A 12,986-nucleotide genomic window follows, 5' to 3' on the forward strand; every position below is an offset into this window, starting at 1 on the left:
GAAAAATCAAGACGCAGAAAGTGTGGCAAATGCGCTGATAGAAATGTTCTCAAGGGTAGGTTTTCCTAAAGAAATTTTATCAGATCAGGGGACAAATTTTATGTCATCTCTCATATCAGAACTCTGCAAAATGCTCAAGGTCCGTAAGCTGTCAACTACCCCTTATCATCCCCAAGCAAACGGGCTAGTAGAAAGATTTAATGGGACTCTTAAACAGATGTTGAAAGCATATGCAGTTGTAGAGCCATTAAAATGGGATGTTCATTTACCATATGTACTTTTTGCCTATAGAGAGGTCCCGAACGAAACAACAGGTTTTACTCCATTTGAACTTCTTTATGCCAGACATGTCAGAGGCCCCCTGGACATATTAAAGGAGCAGTGGGAAGAACCAACCGAGGAACAAACGTCAGTTTTAAGTTACCTGATGGAAACCCGAGAACGGATGGAGACAGTACGTAAAATGGTTACAGATATGGAATCTCTAGCAAAGAAGAATCAGAAAAGATACTATGATAAAAACGCCAGAAACAGAAATTTTGAAGTAGGTCAAAAAGTTTTAGTTTTGTTGCCTACAAGCACTTCGAAAATATTGGCGCAGTGGAAAGGTCCGTATGAGGTGACACAAAAAGTAAGTCCTCTTGATTTCAAAGTGAGGTTGTCCAAAAGCAAAGAGACTGTTTACCATGTGAATATGCTGAAGGAATGGTTCGAGAGAGAGCCGGAGGAAAACAGTAAGTCTGAAATTATGGCATGTTTGAATGTTATTTCTAGTTTAGCCAATGACGACGTTCAGATAGCAGACGACGTGGTGTCAGATAGAGTTCCGACCCTACAACAGACAGAATCAGCAACTGACGTACAGTATTCAACAAACCTGACTGCAGAGCAAATGGATCAGATTCAGAGGTTAGTTGAAGAATTTGGTGATATTTTTACAGATGTCCCCAAGAGAACGCATTTGATGAAACATTCATTGAAAACTTCTACGGAGGTGCCAATTCAGATGAAACCATATCCGATCCCCTATGCATTACAAGACAAAGTGAAGCGTGAGTTACAGCAAATGATGGACCTTGGTATCATTGAGGAAACGGACAGTCCGTATTCAGCACCAGTCGTCCTCATCAAGAAGAAAGACAACTCGCTGAGATTCTGCGTTGACTTCCGGGAGTTGAATAAGATTACGGTATTTGATCCTAGACCAATGCCTAGAATAGATGCTATTTTGAATAAGATCAGCAAAGCTAAATTCATCAGCAAATTAGACCTCACAAAAGGTTATTGGCAAGTACCATTAGACGATGACGCTAAGCGTAAAAGTGCATTTGTAACTCCATTTGGACATTTCAGTTTTACAGTTATGCCATTCGGAATGGTGAACGCACCGGCTACTTTTGTTAGACTGGTAAGCAAAGTTCTTACAGGGCTGGAGGATTTCACGGAGGCATTCATTGATGATATTGGTATCTATAGCAACACCTGGGAAGAACATTTTGAACATCTGGGGACAGTGGTCGAAGCCTTGAGAAAAGCAAACTTAGCAGCTCGACCGGCAAAATGTGAGTTTGGTTTTAATGAACTTTGTTTTCTTGGTCATACCATAGGGAGTGGGAAAATAAAACCGATGATGTCGAAAGTAGAAGCCATACAAAACTTTCCGATTCCAACTACAAAGAAAAAGGTAAAGTCTTTTCTAGGTATGATTGGGTTCTACCGGAAATTTATTCCAAACTTTGCCACAGTAGCACTTCCGCTTACAGACCTGACGAGAAAGAGAACGCCCAACAAGATCAAATGGACAGACGACCTTGATCACTCCTTCAAAGAGTTGAAAGGTAAGTTACTATCAGAACCAGTTCTTCGAAGTCCAGACTTTAGCAGATCATTTATTTTGCGCACAGACGCAAGCGCACACGGTGCAGGCGCAGTACTAGAGCAAGAGTTTGAAGATGGTAAGCATCCAATTTGTTTTTTAAGCAAAAAGTTCAGTCCTGCTGAGAGAAATTATGCTGTGGTAGAAAAAGAGTGCCTAGCTATTGTGTGGGCGGTTCAGAGTCTCAGGGTGTATTTAGAAGGTAAACCATTTGAAATCGAGACTGATCATGCACCATTGCAGTGGTTACAGAGGTCAAAGCTATCTAATCAAAGATTGTTACGATGGAGTCTTCTTTTGCAGGAGTTTGTGTTCTCGATTAGGTATATTCGTGGTACACAGAATTCAGTTGCAGACTCTTTGTCAAGAATGTGTTCGGATGATGCGATTGACTAATTATATGCTATAGCTTTGTGTCTGGATAAATATGGATTTATATAATGCATTTGTATATAGTTTGCGTTTGTTTATTTTCAATTTTAGTTTGTTGGTTTGGGTGGACTAAATGTTGTTTAGTCTTATAAGAGGGAGGTATGTAACAAACTAAAATTCGTTTTGTATAATTATAATTCCCCTTGGTTCACCTTTTCGGTTTATCCTTTGGAGAGCCCCTTGTTTTAATACTTTGACCCTTGGTTACCGTGGTAACATATCAATCCTGTGGAGAGCCCCTCGTTGATACCTTAAATAGTTGGTAAAAGTATGCACGGGCAGTACCCGGGAACATCAGCCGATAGACGTGGTCGTCATCCCGTCTAGTGCTCAGGGGCCTGTTTTAGAAAAACATCAGGTATTTAAACAACCCATTTTTGTACGTTTTAACCACACGTGTTTGAATAGGTTTTCGGTAGTATGTTTTTCTTTTTGTTTATTTTATTAGGGTCTTTTCTGCCTTGTTTTGCTGTAAATTTCCCCGTCCCTACAGAACGTCAATACCTGTCAGGGAAGGAGGGTTCTTGGGTGCTGAAATATTTCCGGCTCCTGTATTTATGAGTAGCCGTTTCCATTTTCATGGGATAATTTATAGAGACCGCTGTTCTACAGTGAGTGAGTGAACTACGGCGGCCCTTTCGACACATCTCTAAAACTACTTATGAATTTATACCTGAGGGTGATCCTCGCAGTTTTACCAATTTATAATCGTCAATGCAGATACGTGCTTTAACTTAACATTGTGAAAGTTTGATATTTATATAATTTGTGTCATTTGAAAACTTATATTCTGTTTATTGAGTTTATTGAAAGAAACCTCCAATCAGCGTGGACGAGGCCATGGGTTATTTACATTTCCAAGGAAAACTTTCGTCTAATGAAGCCTCGATAGACCCGTGCAGCATGTGAACTTTCTACATGTACTTCAACTTAGTTCTGGTGGTTGCCGATATACCTAAACCTGACTGTAACCACGTGTTCACCTGAGGGTTCTTAAACACCACGTGCACCGGAACCGGGCTGACTATAAAGACTTTTTCCTTCATTTCATTATTTAATTTGTATATTTTTGTTTGTTTGGTTTTTCTCGTTGAATTTTCTGTTTAATTTTATTTTATTTTGTTATTAAATATTTTGTTAAAAATTTCATACTTGTTCTGTTGATTTATGTAAGTTCATCAGGATGCATAATCACACATCCTCACATACACTTAAAACTACAAATTACACTACATGTATGAACAACTATTATATAAATCGAGATATCATTTTTGCACTGTCTTTTGGACGGATCACACGGATTTAATCATTTTTTTTTTATTTGTCAGGATCACAATATGAATAAAAAAACGCCAAGAACAATCCACTCAATTATGAAAACAAGATTAGAAATTTTTAATTAACTTTATATTTATATTAATTTATGAAGACTTCAACGTATAGAAGTTTTTTTCGGTCTTACAAACTATAGAGACTAGTTTTGGTTTCATGACGCATTTAAAAGACTGTATGCAAAGACAACTATTTAAATCTCCAAAATTGAGTTTCGGCTTGGCTAAATTCCAACTTCCTTTTTCGGTACTACTCAAAAGAGTATCATTATATTGTAACGCTCGGAACGCTTGCCTTGTGTTGAGAACAAAACGATGTAAAGTTTATAATTTATTCAACCATAAATAACATGACACAAATACATGTAACAACGCCGTACAAAAAGAAAAATCAGACAAGTCTCAACCCTTGGGACGATGGCAAAATCGGTACAATTACCGACACAATACTATATTCTATACGTAAAATCCCCCGACCAAAATAAAACTTAAAGGCTCTCGATAAAATACGAATTAATATCTCCGCTACTAGTGACAACTACTAGTATACAGCGAAAATATTCCCTAACTCTCTATAAATCGAAATAACTAGTACTGAACTAGTAAATATGAATTAAACTAGCACTATCACTAGTAATAATAATTAATTAAACCCTATTACTATAAATGTACTTCAGTCACTTAGATACTGAAATAGTACGCACCTTATAATATGCTGCAAAATTTGTGTGTTCTTCCCGACACACAACAAAAAGGAGATAGCACCCGTTTCTCAGTGTCCCGGGTATTTATAGAGTGCTAAAAGCAGACGACAAATTACAACCAATAAGATAAGTTAATCCCATCCCGTTAAAAAGATTATCCAATCATAGTTAATCCCCATCCCGTAAGAGAATCTCGGTCTCGTATCAATTAACGTGAAAATATTACAGTACAGTAAATAAGTAAAACAATTTAAAGTTAATTATTAAACACAAAAATAATAACTTACAAGTATTTTATAATCGATATAAACAAGTAAATTAAATTTATCCGCCAAAAGGTACTTCGTTACAAAAATAGAATACGGAACTATGGGTAATTCCGAGAAAGATGAATAAGAAAAATGGCGGCAACGTAAACAACCAAGGCATGTGTGAGAAAAACAAAGAACTACAGGAAGTGCACTGCCGGTAGTTACCAACTACTTTAAGCTGGAAATGACTCCCGATGGGCAAAGGTACTAATAAGAAAGATTATTTATTTATATGATAATATTTAGGCCCTAAATTACAAATGCAAAATACACAGGTCAAGTGCTACGTCACACTCGTCACCGGAATCATACCGATACACACACCCCTGCGAATGTTATTGTCATTTAAATTTTAGACCACCTGAGTTTATTTGACCCTTTCAGTTTCGCAGTAAAAATCATGCCTCGTGTTTATAGTCTATTTCATAGAAACTAGGTACATGTACTTGTAAGCAAATATAAAATCTAGAGGTTTATTCATTTTAAACTTTATCTTCATTATGTTGGATAAAATGTGTTCTAGAAATAAATGCGACAATACAAAAAATAGTTTTTGTCTGATGTTGCAACAATTAACATGCTTGTAGAGATCCCCCCTGAGGATTAATTTTCGATCCGCGCCTGATCTAGTAATAGCATCAATAGTGAAACAGACTATACTATTTTATGCAGAATGTCCCTTGAAAATGGCTCGATATACTAAGTTTTTATGCAAAACAGAAAAACATTATTTTTCTAAAAACATGGTATTGCACATCATAAGCATCAAGCATGGCTATGATTTTTTAAGCAACCCGATGTTTATATTGTCAACCACTCTACACGTGGCTGAACACGAACGATAACTCTGTTCTGAATGTTATCGTTTAATGTAAATAAGCGCTAGATGGTGAAATAAGACATACATCTTAAAAGGTTTTCACGTTTTGACATAAATCCATGTAGGATATGATATAAAAACGACCAGTACTTACGTATTTTGAGAATATTATCCGAACACTTATACTTCCGCTCGAAATTCCACAGGAACTGAACAAAACTCGGTGAAGTCTCGTGAACTTTCATTCGAGCACCTCTGGATTTATTACATACTTAGCAACGATAAAGAAAACATTCCGAACACATTCGCAGGGGTGACACAGGCAAAACACTAAGACATCGAAAGCATTCACACAGAATTAAAATAAACGGAATCAGGGCACCATAATGTTACAATATCAAATAAGGATAGGTGTGGAGAACAACGAGCCTGTATACGATGTAAGTAATTGCCGTCAGCGGATAATTTCTTATCTATACCAAAAAACATAAGTATTAGTGTATCGAATTTAATTTCTTGTCTTCATTTCATAGACAAACTAGGTTTTATTTGACAGCGTTTGGAGATGTATCCACCAATGGTAAAGCTTAAAAGTTGTGTAACGAAATATGAACATAAACAAGTTCTATTACCGTAACTTTTTTTTACACAGGAAAGCAGTTGTCTGTTGCATAATTAATTTATCAATTGTTTTTACTGGCACTAGATATGAAAACATCGAATTCTGATATTATAACTAGACACTTTACATTCCAGTGGACAGTTCATCAATACATGCAGGAAGAACCGTTAATTTTAAGTTATAGGGGAGAACATATCCTATCGGACAACATGGTCAGCAGACACGATGCAACCCTATATTTTAATGTAACATTACTGCTATTATTCGGACATGCGTTCTTTGGGACTTTCATCAGCATTAACAGATTGCATAGAATGAATTTAGTTTTGGTAGCGATCTTTTTATTTTTACTCTGTTTTCCTCTTGGATATATCTTTGCGTGCATGGTTGACTCACCAACATTTGACTTCATGGTGATAGCCTTAATGTGTAAGTTAAGTGTGTGTGTGTAATATTTACACCTTTTCAATAAACCTATTTATTCAATAAGTGCGAGTAATAGACTTACACAGTCTGGGGTTCATTTTCATAGGCATAATTACCTTCATTCTTGGCGACATGATAAATCTATCCAGAATCGTGGATGCACTTTCAGCTTCCATAAATGAGGAGGTGATGCCATTCAGCTTAAAAAGGATAGCAATAACAACTGCCTTCTTCACAGGCCTGGCACTGTTCGTCAATAAATTATCCAATGTAATTGGTCACACAATAATATATGGGATCCAGTCATGTAAGCTAACTTTTACGTTTATAGATTGTACTGAAAATATACATTGTAATACAGTCGTTTTATCAGTAACGAATCAGTATGCGGTTTCGTCGTGCATGCTACAACTATTATCGGATTTCCAAAAGTTTTTATTTCTTGTTTAAATCACGTTTCTTTGTCCATCTAAACTTAGTATCAAACTTCCGAAAATATAAAGGATGAATTACAGAGACAGTAATTTCAACACCCCCTCCATTTTCCAAGTTTCGACTTCGTTTTCCAGTATCGGATCAAGCGCCCTCTATCACTTCTGACCGAATATTTTGAGGCGAATTAATTTCAAAAATAAACTACAGGTACATGTTAATAGACTTACAAATGAAGATGGAAAAACAATTGTGGGAATATGTCATTTAAACAAATAATATGATCGTTATTTTTATCATACCGTTTTCCCGTCAAATTCAAACTGGACTTGGACAGTTTTCATTTGCGTTACTTTATAATATTGAATTTTCATGAAAATACTTTATAATAGTAATTGATGATAAGAAGTTGCCATTTGCCTTTGTTTGCTCGAATATCTATCAATATAAGTTCTGTCGCAGTGAACCGTAACTAGGAATACTACACGTGGTTCTATTTGAAGTAGTAATTTTATTCAATGCTCCATTATTATTTAATATGATGCATAATCTTATTAAATGGTTTATAATTACTAATTATCCACTAAAAAGGGGTCAATAACAAACTAATTTTCATAGTTTAAGGCTTAATTGTTTTCACACTTTCGTTCTTTCGCCTTGCACTTCAAGCAGTTCATATCTGGGTCACCTTTTTAATTTGTATTGTATTGTATTGTTTATTACCAAGAACCATACGATTCATAGGTTGAACATATATACATAAGTGAACAAACATATGAAAACATTTTTAAAAAACAAAAAACAAAAAAGAAAGACCATCACAATCTTGTATTAGACTGCATGTGCACATAGCAGTCTGCAAAATGTACATGACAGAAGTAAACAGGATAATGAAGAATATATTATCAAAACAAAATCTAATTATAATTTTATCGTAAGTTTGAGCATTTATATAGGTATTTTCCCAAATTGCACAACTCTTTGATTATCTTAGTTGAAAGTAATTGAATAAGTTTTAAAACAGAAGGCTTTTCATAATGATATTTTTTTTACATACAACTTTCTTATTTCCTTATAAAATGGACAGATTAAAATAAAATGAAACTCATCTTCAATCTGTGATAGTGAACATGGTTTGCAAACTCTATCATTTCTATGGATATTATAAAATCTGCCACGCTCAATCTCAAGTTGATGAGAGGATAAACGGTATTTACTTATAAATTGAACATATACAGTTGGTATTGGTTTTGTTAAATATTCTTGTACTTCAAAATTATTACATGAGTGCTTATACATTATACATTTAGGAGAATTTTCAAAGTAGCCATGTCCTTCTTGTATAAACATGACGGTCAACCTCTGCTTCACTTCGTGTAGGAATACATGTTCATTAAATTGTTCTTTACAGTTCCATAAATATCCAAAACCTAAATTGTTAATCAATTGTTTTATGTATGAGAGCCAACAATTACAGGCTAACTGTGTTTCACATTCATTTCCCATATCTTGATATATATTGCTTAAAATACAATTATCACTAATCTTTAACTTTATCCAATATTTCAACATTCTATAATTTCTATCAAACTGCAGTGGTTTACGCCCCAATTCAAAATATACCATCATTGATGTAACACTTTTCTTAACACATAATAATTTCTTACAAAAATCTAAATGAATAATTTCTAATTCACTTGCTGGGTGCTGTCCCCATAATTCACAACCATAATGTACTATGCTATCAGTATATGTATCAAACGGTGACAATTTTGTATTGTTATACTTTCATGTTAAATACTGAAATCTGACTGGTTAAGACGCAGTTCATAATCCGTTCTATTACCCTCAGCGTTAGCAACGCACTTAGCAACGGGTAACATTACAAATTGTTACATGCGCGAAAATTATGCGCGTACGGTTCGCTGTAGAATTCACGTTATTCCTTTATAAAAGCAGTACAATTTTCTTAAAAATTAAGACATTCAGTATAACAAAATAAATAGTGCCTGTTTGGGAGGATAACAGTTGAAATTGACACCCCTCGAAAACCATTGTCAACCTTCGCTTCGCGTCGGTTGACAATAGTTTTCTCGGGGTGTCAATTTCAACTGTTACCCTCCCAAACAGGCACTATTTATATATTAACATTCAATTGTAATGGCTTCATTTTGGACAATAAACAATACATCGCTTTTCTACTTTGTGATGCTAAAACGCTATGCGTTTTATGAAAACTGCCATTAAAATTCAAAGTTATACCAAGATAATTGAAGTTTTCAACAATATCAATAAATTCATTGTTATAATTCCAACAATAATCATTTTTTAACCTTCCACCTTTTCTAAATACAACAATTTATAATACAAACAATTCGGTAAATAATCGTGCAAATGTCAAACAACTTCACGCACTGATAGAATATTTATTTTTGTATTATACCGTAATTACCCAGCTAAGGTTTTTAAAACCTTAACTTCGTCTTCCACCAATAACTTTTATTATTCGATACTGGCAAATATTCGTTACCGGTAAAACGACTGTATTATTTACGATAGAGTATACAAGTCACGGAGAGAGAGAGAGAGAGAGAGAGAGAGAGAGAGAGAGAGAGAGAGAGAGAGGTTTTACAATGAAATCGGTAGTTTTTAATCGGCTTTTTGTTATATTTTATGTGTGTGTGTGTGTGTGTGTGTGTGTGTGTGTGTGTGTGTGTGTGTGTGTGTGTGTGTGTGTGTGTGTGTGTGTGTGTGTGTGTGTGTGTGTGTGTGTGTGTGTGCGTGTGTGTGTGTGTGTGTGTGTGTGTGAAAATTAAGACATTCAGTATAACAAAATAAAAAGTGCCTGTTTGGGAGGATAACAGTTGAAATTGACACCCCTATATATATATATATATATATATATATATATATATATATATATATATATATATATATATATATATATATATATATATATATATATATATATATATATATATATACTTATTTTAAACCCAATAGACACATTGATTCAATAAATTCAAGAGTAGTAGATTTATGAGGGTTTTTTTGTAGGCTTAACTTCACCCATTCTTTGCGACAAGTTAAATCTATCCAGAATCTTGGATGCACATCCGATTTCATCTTTCATTAATGTGGAACGTAGGCCATTCATGTTTAAAAGGATAGCAATAACAACTACCTTCGTCACAGGCGTGCTAACGTTCATCATTAGATCCTCCTTTGTAACTGTTAGTACTAAGATCTTTTGCATCTACACAGGTAAGTATACCTTTAACGGTTTTATATTGTAATGAAAACATACATTGTAACATTATTTACGATAAAGTATAAATCATACAAGTCACAGAGAGAGAGAGAGAGAGAGAGAGAGAGAGAGAGAGAGAGAGAGAGAATTATAAAACCTTGCTATTCTGTTCACTTCCGTAGCAAAAATATGCCGGTGTAACGAAGAATATTGACCCGGGTTAAAAATTGACCCGGGGGTCATTTTTCAACGTTGAATATTGACCGAGGGGTTATTTTTCAACGTTGAAAATTGAGACCAAAATCGTGAAATTTATACCCGGGGTCATTTTTCAACGATATGAGAAAGATTTTTCTATCCTGTTGAGAATTGACCCCAACCTCAGAGTTTTGATCTGAACTGGAACTTACTCTACACGGTTTAAATGTACGATCATGCACATATCCAAAAGTTTCAGTTTTAAAATGTTAATAGTTTCCGATACATATGCAGACGGGCTAATTTCTTTTAGGTTGATATGTCCGATTAATCATTTAATTTTAAGACTGTAAATATGATATCCATTTATTATTACAATACTATGTAGATAAAGCTAAGAAAATGGCCGTTTGCTTCGGAATGAAGCTGACGAGTCGGGGTAGAATACTTTTTGACACAGAATTGATTTTCGTTCCTCGTGTGACAGAATTTAAAGTTTTAACTTGTCATAATCTCTGATAAATGTTTTTAACAAATATTTTGCCCGTTATCGTTACTTTTTAGGCGATTCAACAGAGCTCAATTCGACAGGCACATGACGTATATTTTTCTAATAAATGAAAATGTGTATCTTCTATACTGTTTTATTGTAAAAGGGTATATATATAAGACAAAAATATATAACGTCACGTACCTGTGCTTAATTTGAAGTTAGAATATTTCCCTGACACAGTAATAAATAAGTGGTTGTAATATTTTTATTCTTTTTTTAATATAGTATACACATATATACAGCATATACATATTTACACATGTTTTTAATTTTTTAACAGTATTTTTTTCATAAACTTGCCAGATTAACTTTATTGAAGCACCATCCAATTTTCTGCATATGCAGAGTAATAGTTCTTTTTAAAACATGCAATTCATTTCTATTATTTTGAGTTTTCAATTCCGTTATTTACCTGTAAATTAGAAACATAGGCAACTGGCGTAATATATTTTCTCAAAACTAAAAACATATATTATCTATAGCAAAAATGTTAACAATTTAAAAAAGTAGGTTTGCATCTAAATATACAGTCGGGGGATGATTGATCTACCGGTAATTATATTAATGGTATATATGAAAAGGCATGCAAAAAGTTGAAACTCGAACATGCAATTAATAGATAAACACTTGTTGAAATCCGTCATTTATCAGATCTAGATTGGAATATGGTGATGTGTGGAGCAGCTGTATCAAGGAAAACTCCGAATTGCTTAAACATGTACAAATTGAAATGGATAAATGACAATTACAAACTGTCAACTATCCATAAAACGAAATACAAATTCAAAGCAGAGCAACCAGGACATTGACAGGGATCAGAGTTAGTTCTTTTAAAACGTGAGCTTAATTTGGAAACCTTACAATCTCGAAGAGATAAATATAAACTAATCAGTATATTCTACAAGATTATAAATGGTTTAGCACCACAAGATATGTTAGATTTAATTCAACCATAATTTCCAACTGAACATGCATATAATCTTAGGTCGAATGAGCTGTTTTACTATCTACCGCTATATCTGACTACTTATTACAATAGCTTTTCTCCGTCTACATGTAAATTATTTTACGTCAATTACGGAATAAAGTTAGTATAAAGCTTAATTATTTAAGGATTTTTTATAAGGGATAAGGAATCATTCTTTGAGTATTATGAGGTGATAATTTCGGTCGGGGCGTGATCAAATCCAATAAAGCCCAAAGGGCTGTATGATATATTTGGTCACGCATCACCTCATAATATTCAAAGAATGATTCCTTATTACTTATATTTATATAATTTTAAACCATCGTACGATTAAATATTTAAATATAAATAAGCCAACCCCGCTGGCGCCTCAATTTGACCTAATTTGAAGTTGTGTAGTTACGGTATATAGTACAAAATGGATACCTAGTGTTATTACAGGCAAAGACACTGGAAAATGTAAATATAATCGATAAGAGTCGATGTTTATATTGTGGGTCTGAATCTGAAGGAAATGTGATTTTATTTTATTTTAGCTGGCTGTCCAAGATACACGCAACAAAGAGACGAACTTTTTAAATAATTTTTGACATTAGTGTACCTTTTGATATGAACTATTTTTTTTATGGTAGTTCTGATTTTTCATAAAAATAAAAGTTTAAAATTATTTCCCATGTTTATAGTTATATTAAAGCTCCCAACCGCTTTTGATTGCCTTAAGTTACACTGTTTAAACATGTTTTAGTACTTATTACATTTATATTGTTCCCTTTTATTCACTGTTCTTTTCAAATGGACTGGATCATGAAAATTTCATTCTTATGTTTGTATCAATGAAGGTGATAGGTTTGTTAATGTAGGTGTGAGTGAACATATCTACCAACAATATGTCTTACAAACATATACGGTAAATGTTCAGATCATTATTTCATATTCAAGTATCCCCTTTCTTATAAACATAATATCAATAATATTCTGTAAACTTGTAATACTATATTCTTATGACCATAGGTAATTTCTTCTTGACTTTGTATGTTTAAAAGGGTTAACATGGCCTATAGCTA

This window comes from Crassostrea angulata, chromosome 8, assembly GCF_025612915.1.
Source record: "Crassostrea angulata isolate pt1a10 chromosome 8, ASM2561291v2, whole genome shotgun sequence".
Classification (NCBI taxonomy): domain Eukaryota; kingdom Metazoa; phylum Mollusca; class Bivalvia; order Ostreida; family Ostreidae; genus Magallana; species Magallana angulata.